This window comes from Mauremys mutica, chromosome 25, assembly GCF_020497125.1.
Source record: "Mauremys mutica isolate MM-2020 ecotype Southern chromosome 25, ASM2049712v1, whole genome shotgun sequence".
NCBI lineage: Eukaryota > Metazoa > Chordata > Testudines > Geoemydidae > Mauremys > Mauremys mutica.
Window position 1 is genome coordinate 15,334,368 of NC_059096.1, and position 18,003 is coordinate 15,352,370.

At 50.5% G+C, this 18,003-nt stretch overlaps 1 protein-coding gene across 1 annotated transcript in view; it reads right to left on the reverse strand.

Annotated features, from left to right (window-relative positions):
• The window catches only part of ARHGAP27 (Rho GTPase activating protein 27), an 88,975-nt gene extending 71,516 nt beyond the window's left edge, over positions 1-17,459 (reverse strand). Inside the window, exon 1 of the mRNA XM_044999721.1 lies at positions 16,976-17,459. The gene's annotated coding sequence lies outside the window, so the exon portion shown is untranslated. The remainder of the gene's footprint in view (positions 1-16,975) is intronic.
• Between the last annotated feature and the right edge of the window lie 544 nt (positions 17,460-18,003).

The following is an 18,003-nucleotide window of genomic DNA, read 5'->3' on the forward strand; positions in this document are numbered from 1 at the left end:
GGGGGGGTCACGGTGCCCTCGGTAGCTGGGCTCCTCCTCCCCCTTCCCCTAGGCCTAGGGGTGGGGGGTCTCGAGGAGCCCTCAGCAGCCGGCTGACCCCTCCCAGTGGGTACAGACCCTGGTGTCTGCGCTGCATCTGCCGGGCTGCTTCCCTCAGAGACCGGGTCCGGTTCATTGACTCGATCTCTCTCCTCCAGCCGGGCAATCAGCTGGGCCTTGGTGAGCTTCCCATAGTGCAGCCCCCTCTGCTTACATTGCTCCACCAGGTCACACTTGCGCTGCTGGGCATACATCTTCCTGCTGGCCGCTCGCAGGCCGGGGTGCTCGCCGCTCCCCTCGGGTTCCAGGGGGACCCCTAGTGTGCCAGTCCTTGAGGTCACCCCCTCTCTGCCAGGGTCGAGCTGCAGACTCCTCCGCCCCTGGGATCGCTCGCTGTGATCCCCCGGGGGACCCTGTTACTGCAAAGTCCTTCTCTCTGGCCACACTCGCCCAGGGGTGAATCGCCCCTTCGTTTTACTGCTCCCCAGTCACTTACTGCAGGAAGCGCCGTCCGCGGGGTGCAGTCGATCCCACCGCTGCCACCAGTTGTCACGGAGTGTGGGGGAGTCCGGCCCTGCACCCCTCTTCCTGGGCTCACAGTGACTCTCAGCCAGCGAGTAAAACAGAAGGTTTATTGAACAACAGGAACACAGGATACAGCCCAGCTTGGGTTCAGAGCCAGGACCCCTCAATCTGGCCTTTCTGGGGGGTTCAGGGTGCTTGGATCCCAGCCTAGGATCCCCTGAAACCCACCTCCCAGCTCCCAACCGAAGACTGATTCCACTTCCCCCCTCCCTTTGTCTAGCTACAGCCAGAGGTGAGACCTCCCCTCCCCCAGGCCAGGCTCATGTTACAGCTGCAGACCTGTCTCTGCCTACCAAGCACACAGACAGTCCCTGCTCTCACCTATCAACCACACAGACAGTCCCTATTCCATCACAGTGCCCTGTAAAGACTCATAGAGACTGGAAGAAATACAAAAAGGACACAAATGTATTATTTTTTAAACACTTATGATCTTCAAACCAATCTCATGACATTTGCAGGCCTAATTCATGACGGCTGAGTGTCTGAGGCTGGCAGGGCTGATGATGTGTGTCAATTGTGCATGTCTCTGATATTAAATGAGCTGCTTTGTCTCCACATTCACCTTTCCTGTTTTCATGTATGGGCTCTATGCCGGTACCCATCCTGGACCAATGAAACCAAAGAGCACAGGACTGAGCCCTCAGTTACCTGGGCACATGAGCTTTGGGTATGAAGGCACCGTGTTAGGCCGTGTCTATGCTACAAACTTTGGTCAACACAAGTTACGTCGGCGTCCAGCTGCCAAAGTTTGTATATTGCTCGTGCACATGCCTATCTGGCTGCTTGCGTCGACACTCATGTACTGACCAGAAGTGCTTGTGTCAATGCAAAGTGTGGTGCACCACAGGTAGGTATCCCAGTGTGCCATGCACCACTATTCAGTGCAATGTCTTTGGGGAATTTTTTGCACTGTGGTGTAGGGTAGAAATGACTCACCCTGTATTTGCAGACCTGTGGGACTTACTGCAACAATGGGGAACATGACAGTTTCTTGGAGGACAGTTTGCTGAGGGACGCAGCGAAAAACAATTCCAGATTATGGGTGGCGTTCACAGAGCAGCTGCTGGCAGCAGAGTATCACTTCTGGGCTTGAGAAACGAGCACCGGCTAGTCCTGGACTGGTATGTTATGTTCTCCTGAGAACTCTCGATGAAACTTCCATGGAGGTTTCTAGGGATGACACTGGCAGCCATATTTCTTCCAACACAGTAGGACTGGACTGGCTGCGTGGTTGAAGGAGGCTTTAGAAGAGCACTTCAATGGTCGGTCCCAGTAGCGTTCTGTGCTGGCATGTGCTCTGGGCTGGAAGCTTTGGGTGCTGCTGGGAACTGTGTAGAACTTGCTCTACATTGGTAAATAGACTGAGTTTTCTTGAAGCTATTAATTATGCGGTGCTTGCTGTCCAAGGGCTGAGTGCACTCAGTACCACCCTGCACTCTGGAATGTGTGCTGTGAAGTTATACACAGCAGTTTATTCTCCACAAATATACATGTACTGAGTGGCAAACCCCAGGCAGAAGAGCAACAGGTGATGCAATACAAAGTTTTAACATAAATGAACAGAACGTGACTTTAAAATTGGAAAGGCAACAAACAGTTCTGTGTGGTTCAGCACGTGAATGTAGTCCATTGTGGCTACACACACACACACACACACACGGTTCTCACAGGTCAGGTATATGAGGCTGTGGTTTTCTTTGCTGTCCCTCAGCGGGGTGTGGTAGGGTACTGCTGCAACCTGTGACACCACATAATATGGTGGGGGATGTAGGGAGCTGCTACCATGAAGTTCTCCAAGGACGGCAAGGACCTGTAGGTCAACCAGGGTCTGCAGCACTTGGTTTGCTCCCTGAGAAGCCCCATTGTGTCATAGAATATTAGGGATGGAAGAGATCTCAGGAGGTCACCTAGTCCAATCCCCTGCTCAAAGCAGGACCAACACCTACTAAATCATCCCAGCCAGGGATTTGTCAAGACAGGCCTTAAAAACCTCTCAGGATAGAGATTCCACCACCTCCCTAGGTAACCCCTTCCAGTGCTTCACCACCCTCCTAATGAAATAGTGTTTCCTAATATCCAACCTAGACCTCCCCCACTGCAACTTGAGACCATTGCTCCTTGTGCTGTCATCTGCCATCACTTGAGAACAGCTGAGCTCCATCCTCTTTGGAACCCCTCTCCAGGTAGTTGAAGGTTGCTATCAAATCCCCCCTCACTCTTCTCTTCTGCAGACTAAATAACTCCAGTTCCCTCAGCCTCTCCTCGTAAGTCATGTGCTCCAGCCCCCTAATAATTTTTGTTGCCCTCTGCTGGACTATCTCCAATTTATCCACATCCCTGCTGTAGTGGGGGGACCAAAACTGGACACAGTACTCCAGGTGTGGCCTCACAAATAGAGGGGAATAATCACTTCCCTCGATCTGCTGGCAATGCTCCTACTAATGCATCCCAATATGCTGGTGGCCTTCTTGGCAACAAGGACACACTGCTGACTCATATCCAGCTTCTTGTCCACTGTAACCCCCAGGTCCTTTTCTGCATAACTGCTGCTTAGCCAGTCGGTCCCCAGCCTGTAGCGGTACATGGGGTTCTTCCTTCCTAAGTGCATTCATCCAATCCATACTTTTTTAACTTGCTTGCAAGGATACTGTGGGAGACCGTATCAAAAGCTTTGCTAAAATCAAGATATATCACATCCACCTTCCAGAAAACACCATCCTAGCCACCATGGATGTAGAAGCTCTCTACACAAACATCCCACACACAGATGGAATACAAGCTGCCAGGAACAGTATCCCTGATGATGCCACAGCACAACTGGTTGCTGAGCTCTGTGCCTTTATCCTCACACACAACTAATTCCAGATCAGTGGCACCACTATGGGCACCCACATGGCCCCACAATATGCCAACATTTTTATAGCTGACCTGGAACAACGCTTCCTCAGCTCTCGTCCACTCATGCCCCTTCTCTACCTACGCTACATTGATGACATCTTCATCATCTGGACCCATGGGAAGGAGACTCTGGAAAAATTCCACCACAATTTCAACAGCTTCCACCCCACCATCAACCTCAGCCTGGACCAATCTACCCAGCAGGTCCACTTCCTAGACACCACAGTGCAAATAAGTGATGGTCACATTAACACCACCCTATACCGAAAACCCACCGACTGCTATGCATACCTTCATGCCTCCAGCTTCCATCCCAGGCACACCACAAGATCCATTGTCTACAGCCAAGCACTGAGGTACAACTGCATCTGCTCCAACCCCTCAGACAGAGACCAACACCTACAAAATCTTCACCAAGCATTCTCAAAACTACAGTACCTGCACGAGGAAATAAGGAAACAGATCAACAGAGCCAGATGTGTACCCAGAAGCCTCCTACTGCAAGACAAGCCCAAGAAAGAAACCAACAGGACTCCACAGGCCATCACCTACAGTCCTTAGCTAAAACCCTTCCAACGCATCATCAGGGATCTACAACCCATCCTGGACAATGATCCCTCACTTTCACAGGCCTTGGGTGGCAGGCCAGTCCTCGCCCACAGACAACCTGCCAACCTGAAGCATATTCTCACCAGTAACTGCACACCGCACCATAGTAACTCTAACTCAGGAACCAACCCATGCAACAAACCTCGATGCCAACTCTGCCCACATATCTACACCAGTGACACCCTCACAGGACCTAACCAGATCAGCCACACCATCACCGGTTCATTCACCTGCACGTCCACCAATGTAATGTATCCCATCATATGCCAGCAATGCCCCTCTGCTATGTACATTGGCCCTACGTAAAAGGATAAATGGACACAAATCAGATATTAGGAATAGCAATATACAAAAACCTGTAGGAGAACACTTCAATCTCCCTGGACACACAATAGCAGATTTAAAGGTAGTCATCCTGCAGCAAAAAAACTTCAGGACCAGACTTCAAAGAGAAACTGCTGAGCTCCAGTTCATCTGCAAATTTGATACCATCAGCTCAGGATTAAACAAAGACTGTGAATGGCTTGCCAACTACAAAACCAGTTTCTCCTTCCTTGGTGTTCACACCTCAACTTCTAGAAGAGGGCCTCATCCTCCCTGATTGAACTAACCTCGTTATCTTCAGCCTGATTCTTGCTTGCTTATATATACCTGCCTCTGGAAATTTCCACTACTTGCATCCAACGAAGTGGGTATTCACTCACGAAAGCTCATGCTCCAATACGTCTGTTAGTCTATAAGGTGCCACAGGACTCTTTGCTGGTTTTACAGATCCAGACTAACACGGCTTCCCTCTGATACCTGACACATCCACTGCTTTCCCCATATTCACAGAGCCAGTTATCTCATCATAGAAGGCAATCAGGTTGGTCAGGCATGACTTGCCCTTAGTGAATCCATGTTGACCGTTCCTGATCATCTTCCTCTCCTCCAAGTGCTTCAAAATGGATTCCTTGAGGACCCGCGCCATGATTTTGCTGGGGACTGAAGTGAAGCTGACTGGTCTGTAGTTTCCTGGGTTCTCTTTCTTCCCTTTTTAAAAGATGGGCAGTATATTTGCCTTTTCCCAAACATCCGGGACCTCCCCCAGTCGCCACGAATTTTCAAGGATAATGACCAACGGCTCTGTAACCACATCCTGCCCTGCTGCATCTCCCTCCCCTTGTGCTGCTGGGCCTCTCTCCTCTCTGCTCCTCCCTTCTCCAGGCTGATGGCCATATGGCTCTCTAGGCCCCGTGTCCTCCCCAGTCGTCTTCCTCCTCCTCCTCAGGGTCAGGCTTCTGCAGGCCTGGAGGGGGACCGCTCAAGCCACAATGGCAGCAGCCACAGAGAAAACACACAGACGCCTCACTGGATTTACAGGCACAACGGAAAGGGGCAGCCGCATTTCAGAACTCCCTGCCTCTATTGCCTATTGACCCTTCAGCTTTGGGGCGCATCCGCCCAGAACCACTCTCCAGCCCCAGCCCACTAAGAGAAAGGGGGGGGAGGATTTTTGGTTGCATGAAACAATAAAGTGTCATTGGCTGTAGCACGGGTCTGAGTGCAGGGCAATGGCACTGAACGTTGGTGCTATTTTCCACTGGCGCTGGTGGCTTTAGCTGATCTCACTCCTGAGGGGAACAAAGGCACAGAGCCCAGAGTGTCCCGGGCCCACGTGCCATTAGCCTGTGCACTGCAATGGTGCCAGCCGACTGGCATGGGAAAGTGTCCTGCTGTGGAGGAAGAAATAAGGCTGCCACCCCTAGAACCTCCGTGGAAATTTCATTGAGATCTCTCAGGAGAACATAACGTAAGAACAGCCACACTGGGTCAGACAAAGGTCCATCTAGCCCAGTGTCCTGTCTGCCGACAGTGGCCAGTGCCAGGTGCCCCAGAGGGAATGAACAGAGTAGAGCGATTATCAAGTGAGGATACAAGGGACACCCCCGTGTCCCTAACCCTCCTGCTCCGCATCCCCCCCCCCCACCTGGCCATACAGGGGAAAAGCAGATGCCTCTGCTACCTCTGTTTGTTGTGCCTCCAGCTCGTCTCCTCCGAGTGAACAAGGACAAGTTGACACTGGTGTCTTGTTAGCGTGAGGATGGGCCAGGCACTCTCTTTACATTTACACATCATCAGGAGAAACGCACACACAATCTTACCCAAGTTCCCTTCCTTGGCATCAGGCTCCTTCGCGCTTGTCTGGAGGCACTGGCGAGAGGGTGGGGGAGTCTCAGAGGGGTCCCTGGCTTGCGGCGGCTGGAATGCACTGCTGCATCTCCCCCTTCCTTCTCCTCGCTGTTCATGGTGGGGTCTCTGCCCGTATGGCATGGAGCTCGGTGTAAACGCGGAGCTTGGGGGCACCACCAGCTCTGTCGTTGGTCTCCCTGCTGCTGGTCCCTGCTGTACCCTTTCTCCTGCACCCCCAGGCAAGCTGTTTCTACAGCTGTTCAGAGCTGGGCTCCCGACAGGCCCTGGAGATCCATTACCTCCTGCCTACTCCAGGCCAGAGCGCATCTAGTGCCCGGGGCCGGCACGGTCGGCTGGGCAGTTGCACACAACAAGGGGGAGCTGCTAGGTGTGCACACCCCAGCGGGCAGTCGGGACGAGGCGACAGGGGTTTAGAGCAGGGGGCAGGTGCTCTCCAGGCTCTGTGACCCTGAGCAGTGGAGTTTACAGCTGTGCCTGATGTGCTCACCGTCACAGGGAAAGGGGCGCTGTGGGAAGCAGATCACTGCAGCTCCCTGCCGCAGGACGAGGCTTGGTGCATCCCAGATGGCACAGAGCTGCCAGACCCAGCCTTGCACCAACCTTTCCTGCTCCCCCGCGCCAGCAAAGGGAGGGTCTAGGGCATGCCTGGGGGGAGTGTTGTTGGAGACAGCCACAATGGGGGAGTCCGTGGCTGGTGGCCCCAGGAATCGGAGGAGCACAGAGATCGTGACCTTTTCCCCAGAGCCTGGGCCAGGCCTGGGGACTGGCCTCAACTGCTACAGTGACTCAGCTGGGCATGTGGGCCCAATCCTGGCACAGGACCTGGGGAAGTGGCCAGAAGCTCCTCAGTTCCTGGGAGACCACCACGCCCATCATCCTGGAAGTGTCTGATGCTGGGTCCCCCAAAACTGAGGCATCTACAACTAGATGTCAGTGGTTAAAAGGTGGCATCCCTAAGTGCCCTTGCTTTAAGCCAGCACTCCCCCTGCACTCCCCTGCACCTCGGAGGCAGGGACAGCTAACCCTGGGTTGAGAGTTCAATCCTTGAGGGCGTGTCATGAACATACAGGATCAGAGGGGGAGCCGTGTTAGTCTGGATCTGTGAAAGCAGCAGAGTTCTGTAGCACCTTATAGACTAACAGACGTTTTGGAGCATGAGCTTTCGTGGGTGAATACCCACTTCGTCGGATGCATGTAGTCTAGGCATTGTCTACATGCATCCGACGAAGTGGGTATTCACACACGAAAGCTCATGCTCCAAAACTTCTGTTAGTCTATAAGGTGCCACAAGACTCTTTGCTGCTTATACAGCTAAGGGTGGCATAAAATCCCTCTTTACCCTGTAAAGGGTTAATCCCTCCTTTACCTGTAAAGGGTTAAGAAGCTCAGATAACCTGGTTGGCACCTGACCAAAAGGACCAATAAGGGAACAAGATACTTTCAAATCTGTGGGGGAAGGTTTTTGTTTTGGGTTCCTTTGTTCTCTCCAGGTCAGCAAGGGACCAGGGCAGGGAAAATACATCTCCCTAAGCCATAGCTGAACTAAGCATCTAATATTACAAAAAGAGTAAGTAATAGCAAGAAAATGTGTTAGATTATCTTTTGTTGTAGCTTGTGAATTTTTCCTGTGCTAAGAGGGAAGTTTATTCCTGTTTTTGTAACTTTAAAGTTTGCCGAGAGGGGAAATCCTCTGTGTTTTAAATCTTTTTGTTACCCTGTAAAATTATCTTCCATCCTAATTTTACAGAGGTGATTCTTTTATCTTTTTTTTGTAAATAAACTTCTTTTAAGAACCTGATTGTTTTTCAGTGTCCTAAAGACCCAGGTTTCATCTGTGCTCACTTTGTAACCAATTGGTTAGAATATTATTCTCAAGCCTCCCCAGGAAAGGGGGCTTGGGGGGATATTTTGGGGGAGATAGGGCTCCAAGTGGCCCTCCCTAAACGTTTGTTTAAATCACTTGGTGGTGGGAGCAATACCAAGGGCAAGGAAGGAATTTGTGCCTTGGGAAAGTTTTAAACCTAAGCTGGTAAAAATAAGCTTAGGGGGTTTTTCATGCGGGTCCTGACATCTGTACCCCAAAGTTCAGAGTGAGGAGGGAACCCTGACATGGTGGGATAATTTTGAACCAGAAGCATAGACCTGAGGAGTTTAAAAACATTTTTTCTTTTGGCTGCTTAAAGGCCAGGGAGGTGGTTTTTTTTGGTAGCTGAAAGCAGCTGGAGTTTTTTTCTCTGCCTCACGGCAGAGTAGTTAAGTCCTGCAAGGGAATTCACAAGCTGGTTTTTTTTTCTTTTCTTTCTAGATCTCAGGTTAAGCGAGGCTAAGTGAAGAAAGGCTAGGATGACAGAAAGTGAAGTCCAGAAAAAACCAGAATTAGCCAGATTGGAAGCTGAAGAGAGACAGAAAGAACATGAAAGACAGATGGCCTTAAAGCATTTGGAGTTGGACGCAGAGGAGAGGAAACAGGCAAAACACTTGGAGGCAGAGGCAAAAACGAAACGCTTGGAGGCAGAGGCAAAAACGAAACGCTTGGAGGCAGAGGCGAAACGCTTGGATATGGAGTTAAAGCTGAAGCGCTTCGATCTGGAAAGGGCTACGCTGGGTCTACCAGATAACGCTAACAATCCTTCTCCCGGTGCCGCTCCCCATTCCAAAACATTCCCCACCTACAAGGCAGGCGATGATACAAAGGCCTTCTTAAAAAAATTTCAAAAGAGCCTGCCTTGTGCACAGCATCTCTACAGACCAGTATATGGTGGAGCTGAGGCCGCAGCTCAGTGGACCCTTTGCAGAGGTGGCAGCTGAAATGCCTAAGGAACACATGAACAGTTATGAACTTTATAAAAACAAGGCCAGAATTAGAATGGGGCTAACACCTGAGCACGCCTGTCGGCGGTTCAGAGCCCTGAAGTGGAAACCAGACGTGGCATTTTCCCGACATGCCTACCACATTGTAAAAAATTGTGATGCCTGGATATCAGGAGCAAGTGCTGAATCTCTGGAAAATCTGTCCTTCCTAATGCAAATGGAGCAGTTCTTAAAGAGTGTTCCTGAGGAAATAGAAAGGTACATCCTAGATGGGAAGCCCAAAACTGTAATCAAGGCAGGGGAGATTGAAACCAAATGGATGAAGGTGGCAGAAAAGAAAAAAACACTAGTAGCAGTTGGAGGGAATATCAGAAGGGGAAACCTGAAACAAACACTACCACCAGGGGCAGCCCAAGGCCCCACCCATGTCCCAAGGAAAACCCCAAACCCTTTACCAGTGACCAATCAGCTGGACGATGTTTTAAATGTAACGAGCTGGGGCATGTAAAGGCCAACTGCCCTAGAACCCCAACAGATTGCAGTTCATTAGACCAGAATCACACCAAAGGTCCCCGGGCCCAGATGCCTCTCAGATACCCTCAGAGCAAAGGGAAAACGTAAGTGTGGCCGGGAAGAAGGTTATCGTGTGCAGAAACACTGGAGCACAGGTGTCAGCTATCCACCAATCCTTAGTGGACCCCAAATTCATCAACCCAGATGCCCAGGTCACGATTTAACCCTCCATGTAAAACTCTCTAAACTTGCCTACAACCAAGTTGCCTGTCCAGTACAAGGGCTGGTCAGGAATGTGGACTTTTGCAGTCTCTGATGATTATCTGATTCCCATGCTTCTGGGGAAGACTTGGCCAACCATGTGAAGCTAGCCAAGAGGCTGGGAATGGTCACCCGCAGCCAGGCTAAGCAAACCTTCACACCTAGCTCCGTTCCTGTGCTTTCTACAAGGGCCCAGTCTGTGTTACCCGAGACCCAGACTGAGGTGGTGGAACCAGACCCCATGCCAGTGTCTGCGACAGCAGTAGTGGATCCATTCGCACAGTCAGTCTCAAAACCAGAACTGGCGGAGCAACCAGCACCAGACCTATTGCCAGCACTGAATCCAGCACTTGCAACCCCGTCTACAACTCCAACGCCAGAGGGCACCACGAGCCTGCACTGGCAGCAGCAGATAAACCTATGCAAGAGGCTCAGCCGGAGCTGAAACACAACCTAGTGCACCAGCGGAGAGCGGTTCACAGTCAACAAAAACAGCTCCATCACCTACATCGCTTCCAGAGGGACCAAGCCCAAGTCCACAATCCAATGAGGAGCTGATGTCTCCAGCACTAAGGGAACAGTTCCAGGCCAAGCAGGAAGCAGATGACAGCCTCCAGGAAGCTTGGACAGCGGCACGAAGCAACCCACCACCTCTCAGCTCTTCTAACCGATCCCGGTTTGTTGTAGAAAGAGGACTTTTATACAAGGAAACTCTTTCTGGTGGACACCAGGGGGACTGGCATCCTCAGAGACAGTTGGTAGTTCCAACTAAGTACCGGGTAAAGCTCTTGAGCTTTGCCCACTATCGTCCTAGTGGCCATGCTGGGGTGAAAACCGTTTGGGGAAGTCATTCCACTGGGAGAGAATGGGCAAGGATGTTTCTACCTATGTCCAGTCTTGTGAGGTGTGCCAAAGAGTGGGAAAACCCCAAGACCAGGTCAAAGCCCCTCTCCAGCCACTCCCCATAATTGAGGCTCCATTTCAGCGAGTAGCTGTGGATATTCTGTGTCCTTTTCCAAAGAAGACCCCCAGAGGAAAGCAGTACATACTGACTTTCATGGATTTTGCCACCCGATGGTCGGAAGCAGTAGCTCTAAGCAACACCAGGGCTAAAAGTGTGTGCCAGGAATTAACAGACATTTTTGCCAGGGTAGGTTGGTCTTCCGGCATCCTTACAGATTCGGGAACTAATTTCCTGGGAGGGACCATGAAAAGCCTGTGGGAAGCTCATGGGGTGAACCACTGGTGGCCACTCCTTACCACCATCAAACAAATGGCCTGGTGGAGAGGTTTAATGGAACTTTGGGGGCCATGATATGTAAATTTGTAAATGAGCACTCCAGTGATTGGGACCTAGTGTTGCAGCAGTTGCTCTTTGCCTACAGGGCTGTACAACATCCCAGTTTAGGGTTTTCACCATTTGAACTTGTGTATGGCCGCGAGGCTAAGGGGCCATTACAGTTGGTGAAGCAGCAATGGGAGGGGTTACGCCTTCTCCAGGAACTAACATTCTAGACTTTGTAAGCAACCTACAAAACACCCTCCAAAACTCTTTAGCCCTTGCTAGAAAAAACTTAAAAGATGCTCAGGAAGAGCAAAAGGCCTAGTATGAGAAACATGTCAGAGAGCGTTCCTTCACAGTAGGGGACCAAGTCATGATCTTGAAGGCGCTCCAGGCCCATAAGATGGAAGCATTGTGAAAAGGGCCATTCATGGTCCAAGAGTGCCTGGAAGCTGTTAACTATCTCATAGCATCCCCCACCTCAAACCTAAAGCCTAAGGTGTACCATGTTAATTCTCTAAAGCCCTTTTATTCCAGAGAGTTAAAGGTTTGTCAGTTTACAGCACAGGGAGGAGATGACGCTGAGTGGTCTGAAGGTGTCTACTACAAAGGAAAAATGGTGGTGTGGAAGAGGTGAACCTCTCCATGACCCTTGGACATATGCAGCAACAGCAGATCAAAAAGCTGTGCACAAGCTTCGCGCCAATGTTCTCAGCCACCCCAGGATGGACTGAAAGGGCATAGCACTCCATTGACACACGTAATGCTCGCCCAATTAGAGCCCAACCTTACCGGGTGTCTCCTCAAGCCAAAACTGCTATAAAACGGGAAATCCAGGACATGCTACAAATGGGTGTAATCTGCCTCTCTAACATGCATGGGCATCTCCAGTGGTTCTAGTTCCCAAGCCAGATGGGGAGATACACTTTTGCGTGGACTACCGTAAGCTAAATGCTGTAACTCGCCCAAAACAACTATCCAATGCCACTCACCGATGAGCTATTGGAGAAACTGGGATGTGCCCAGTTCATCTCCACCTTAGACTTAACCAAGGGGTACTGGCAAGTACCGCTGGATGAATCTGCCAAGGAAAGGTCAGCCTTCATCATCCATGTAGGGCTGTATACATTTAATGTGCTCCCTTTCAGGCTGCAAAATGCACCTGCCACTTTCCAAAAACTTGTAGATAGTCTCCTAGCAGAATTGGGAAAATCTGCAGTGGCCTACCTTGATGATGTGGCCATCTTTTCTAATTCATGGGCAAAACACCTGAAGCATCTGCAAAAAGTCTTCGAGCGCATAAGAAAGGCAGAACTAACTGTTAAGGCTAAAAAGTGTCAAATAGGCCTAAACAAAGTGATTTACCTTGGACTTGGTGGGTCAAGGAACTATCAACCCCCTACAGGCCAAAGTGGATGCTATCCAAAAGTGGCCTATCCCAGTGTCAAAAAAAGAGGTCCAGTCCTTCTTAGGCTTGGCTGGATATTACAGGCGATTTAAACCACACCACAGCCAAATCGCTGCCCCACTAATAGACCTAACCAAAAAGAAACAGCCAAATGCAGTTCAGTAAACTGAAGAGTGTCAGAAGGCCTTTGACCAGCTCAAAGCAATCACTCATGTCTGACCCCGTGCTAAGGGCCCCAGACTTTGACAAACCGTTCCTAGTAACCACAAACACATCCAAGCGTGGTGTGGGAGCAGTTTTAATGTAGGAAGGACCAGATCAAATATTCCATCCCGTCGTGTTTCTCAGCAAAAAACTGTCTGAGAGAAAATGCCACTGGTCAATCAGCAAAAAAAAAAGTTACGCCATTGTATACTCTTTGAAGAAGCTACACCCATACATTTGGGGACAGCGTTTCCACCTGCAAACCGACCATGCTGCGCTAAAGTGGCTACACACCATCAAAAACAATAACAAAAAACTTCTTCGTGGAGTTTAGCTCTCCAAAGTTTTAATTTTGAAATACAACACATTTCAGAAGCTTCTAACAAAGTGGCTGATGCACTCTCCCATAAAAGTTTCCCAAAATCAACTGGTTAAAATCATCCTTAAAATGTAAAAAATATTGTTAGGTTTTATATAATCAGTAGTGTATCTAGAGGTGCATGCGTCTTATTAATTCTGTTTATTCCTAGAGCTCCAGGAAGAAATCACAGCCAGTGTGCAGCAGGCTGTCCAGCACTGTCTGTGATTTGGGGGGCATGTCATAACCATACAGCTAAGGGTAGCATAAAATCCCTCTTTACCCTGTAAAGGGTTAATCCCTCCTTTACCTGTAAAGGGTTAAGAAGCTCAGATAACCTGGTTGGCACCTGACCAAAAGGACCAATAAGGGAACAAGATACTTTCAAATCTGTGGGGGAAGGTTTTTGTTTTGGGTTCCTTTGTTCTCTCCAGGTCAGCAAGGAACCAGGGCAGGGAAAATACATCTCCCTAAGCCATAGCTGAACTAAGCATCTAATATTACAGAAATAGTAAGTAATAGCAAGAAAATGCGTTAGATTATCTTTTGTTGTAGCTTGTGAATTTTTCCCGTGCTAAGAGGGAGGTTTATTCCTGTTTTTGTAATTTTAAAGTTTTGCCTAGAGGGAAAATCCTGTGTTTTAAATCTTTTTGTTACCCTGTAAAAGTTATCTTCCATCCTAATTTTACAAAGGTTATTATTATTATTATTATTATTTTTAAATAAACTTCTTTTAAGAACCTAATTGGTTTTCAGTGTCCTAAAGACCCAGGGGGTTTAATCTGTGCTCATTTTGTAACCAATTGGTGAGGATATTATTCTCAAGCCTCCCCAGGAAAGGGGGTGTAGGGGCTTGGGGGGATATTCTGGGGGAGGTGGGGCTCCAAGTGGCCCTCCCTAAATGTTTGTTTAAATCACTTGATGGTGGCAGCGATACCAAGGGCAAGGAAGGAATTTGTGCCTTGGGGAAGTTTTAAACCTAAACTGGTAAAAATAACCGTAGGGTTTTTTTCATGCAGGTCCCCACATCTGTACCCCAAAGTTCAGAGTGGGGAGGAAACCCTGACAGGGGGCCATTTAAGGATCTGCGGCAAAAATCTGTCTGGGGATTGGTCCTGCTTTGAGCAGGGGGTTGGACTAGATACCTCCTGAGGTCCCTTCCAACCCTGAGATTCTGTGATTCTATAGCTACGTGTGGTGGGTACTCAGAGCCTACAGGTTCGGTCCCTGCTGAGCCCAGCTGTTTGGTGCAGCTGGAGCTGGGCATGGGGGAATGTGGCTCGATGACCTTTTCCTGCCCCCCTCCTGTGCTGGGTTGGTGCCAGAAGGTCCTGGTGTGTCGGCATGTGCCTTTGGCATGGCTAGGGAGGAGAGGGAGAAGCAGCAGCAGTGTAAATCAGGTAATGAATCAAACTGGCTGCGAGAGCTGCAGAGCTGACACAACGATTAGTTCTTTGAATGTGGGTCAGTAAAGAGCCCAGCCTCCCGCCGCATTCGTCCAGCCCCGAGCACAGTGGGGCCCGGGCCCTGAGCAAGGTCTCCGAGTGCTGCGGCAATAATATAACGACAGGAAAGCAGCATTTCATCCTCCCACAGGAGCCAAGTCACAATAATACGACATGTTCTTCTCGACTGCTGCCAGGAAAGCCAGCAAGATGTGCAGCCGAATCAGCCGTGGGACAGAGAACAACACCAGGAACAGCCGAATGGCTCGGTATGGCTCACTGGGGAGCCTGGAGGCTGGGAGCTGCACAGGTCAGCCCATCTCACAAGGGGAACTGGAGGGGCTCAGAGAATGATCAGGTACCCGGGAAAACTCCCTGTGCAGAGAGACTGAGACAGTTAGGGCTGCTAGAAAGGAGACAAATAAGAGGGGACAGGATAAAAGTCTGTACATAATGACTGGTAGAGAAGGGAGATTGGAGCATCTGTTCTCCCTGTCTCATAAAAACGAGAGCAAGAGGACAATAAATGCTATTAAAATTCAAACCCTCTCAAAGGAAATCTCTTTTATGCTCAACATGTGATTAGACAGTGGAACTCTCTGCCACAGGAAGATGTTCAGGCCAAAGGATTAACAAGATTAAAAAAGAGATTGCATACAAGAATATGCAGAGTTAGAATAGTTAATGCTAACTAACATTTGGGGAGGTGTATTAAATCTCTTGGCTTAAACTCAGACGCAATCTCTGACTATCAGAGCCCAGGAGAACTCATGGATGATTTAGTTGGGGATTGGTCCTGATTGGACTAGATGACCGCCTGAGGTCTCTTCCAACCCTGATATTTTATGAGAGGGAAGATTATCCCCCCATCTGCTACTACAGGGTTTTTGCACCTTTCTCTGCAGTGTTTGGTGACACTGAGCGGGAGGCACCTCAGGTCTGACCCAGCCTGGCAGTGTTTGTGCTAGACACACACTGTCCGTGGGATGGTTTTCCAAGGTAATCTAGTTTCTAGTTGTCTCTCTGCCTTGGGGAGCTCGGGAATGGCAGACAGGCAAGCAGGGCCTAGGCTAGCATCTTCTTCCAACAAGGAGAACAATAAGACATGCACAACAGACGTGATGCTTCAGGATGGGTTGCCTTTACTCCGCTCCCCCTACATTCTCCCTTTCACCAGATACCGCAGGAGATGGTACCATGGTGTGCTCCAGGCACGGGGCTGCTTGGACCAAACAGAGCCCCGCTGAATGTGGATCCAGGAGTGGGACAGGAGGGACCATTAGATCATCTCATCGGAGCTCCACCACGAGCTAGGCTGGAGAACATCCCCCTGCTCCCCAGGCAGCGAGCCTATTTGTCCATCCACAGAAGCTCAGCTCCAGTGCACCTGCTGCTCAGAGGCACAATCCTGTACTGCTGCCATCACTGGGAGGCAGTTTCTGTCTGGAGCTCAGCAGACGCAGGGTCTGGCTCCAAATTCGCGCCCCCCAACCCCCGTGCCTTCCCCGCAGCCTGCTGGCTGCCCTGACACTGCACAGGACACCGGTGCAGTGAGCCCAGGGGGCTGGGGGAGAAAATCCTTCAAAAAGCCCTTCCCCAAAGCAGGGAACGTCTCCTGATGGGTCTGGGATTTTCAGAAATGGCTCAAGGGGGAGCCATGTCGGCCCCACAATTGGAGCCTTGGAAACCCCACTCCTGGTGCCTGACGTGAAGCTCCCAGGCCAGCCCAACAGGGAGGCCTCTCATCAATTGCCCTGATGGTTGGGGAGCTGAGCACAAGCATCAACCCATTAAAAATCCTAGGATCCAATCCAGAGCCCCCAGCAGCACAGCCTCCAAACCAGTTTGCTACAGCACTTGCCATTCACTCATGTCTCAGCTCCAGGCACACCCCAAGATTAAATACGCCCGAACATGGTAACACTGAATAGACTCAAGTGCAGGCCCCATTGTAAAGTCAGATTATTATCCATGAAGCCATCTGAATTGCTAACCGCGCTGAAATGTTCAGCACTTGCTGCTCTGCAAGTCTGTAATTATGCAGCGGCTTATGACCACTGACCTGGAAAACCATCAGACTTCATTTGGCTCCTGTGTGTCAAACTCTTTCATGGGAGCTGCAGGGCGAAAGAGAAACCAGTCGCCAGGTCTGAGAGGAACTCCAGCTCAATTCCACCAACAGCTGTTGATCCCGGCCAGCTGCCTTGGAGATTACACTCCCTTCCTGACTTTGCATTCTCTTTCAACAGCATGAGGGAAATCAAGGCTCTGGCAAAGAGCTTCCCACCCCGAGAACTTTCTGAGAGTCATCCAGAAACCCCGCTGTTCATCACTCAGCCCCGCTCAGAAATGCCCGGTGCATTTACCTGCAGGCTCACATCTTGCTAGCTCCTCTCCCGCGTGGTCACTACGGTGGTGTTGCACCAGTTTCCATTTTCTGCATTTCCGTGGCACTCTGGTGCCAGCTTTGCCGACTGCTAGAGAGCAGCTTGCAACGGCCCCTACGCCTGCCGTGGCAGGAGCGGCGCAGGAAACCTGTTTCTGGCTGTGCGTGTTGGTGACTAAAGCTGGTCTCAACTTGCCTTCTGCTCGCTCCCTCGTTTCCTGTTGAACAATACAGAGAGCGAATTCACAGAACCGAGATTCTCACCAACTTCCTCACATCAAGAGGATGTGCAGGTTAGAATGGGGGAGATGACAGCAGTGCAGAAAATTCTTCCTGTAACCACACTGCGTGCCTGTCCCGTCCCAGCGCTGGATCCTCCTTAGGAGACTGAAACCGGCCAGCCCCAAGAGAGCTGGTTTCCTTTGCATCCCATCAGACCCTTGTCTGCTAAGGAGCACGAGTTTTTCTCCAGCTCCCGACACAACTGGAACTGATCACACCACATTAGAAATGAGGTCTGAGGACAGCACCAGACTACAGGGAAAATGGCTCTGATCCTCCTCTCCTGCGTGCAATACATTTACCGCTGGTAACTTGGAGAAAACAAAAGCCCTTTGCAGCAATGGACAGCCACTCCCAGAATTTCCCTTCCTGCTTCCCCTCCTGGCACGTGGTGGGCATCTTGCAGCTTCTCCCTTCTCCTGGGGCAGGGGCCGGGGTGAGCAGGTCGGGAAGGGAAGGAGTTCGCCCAGGGGAGCAAGTTGTGTCCCATATCTCCAGGATTTGTGCAGGGCTGAACTGTGAGGGGGGGAGTTGGTGCCATTTTCTCTCTTCCCACCTCCAGGAGCAGGGGCTGTAATGTGCAGGAAGCCCCACCCCACGGGATGGGGGCAGGGCCAGGGAAGGGCAGCAGAATGCCTCATTGGCTTGTTTTGTGTCATTTGATTTAGACAGCGAGGCTCAGCCCCCAACTTCCCAGGAAGGTGCTTGCCTGAATTCAGCAGGGCC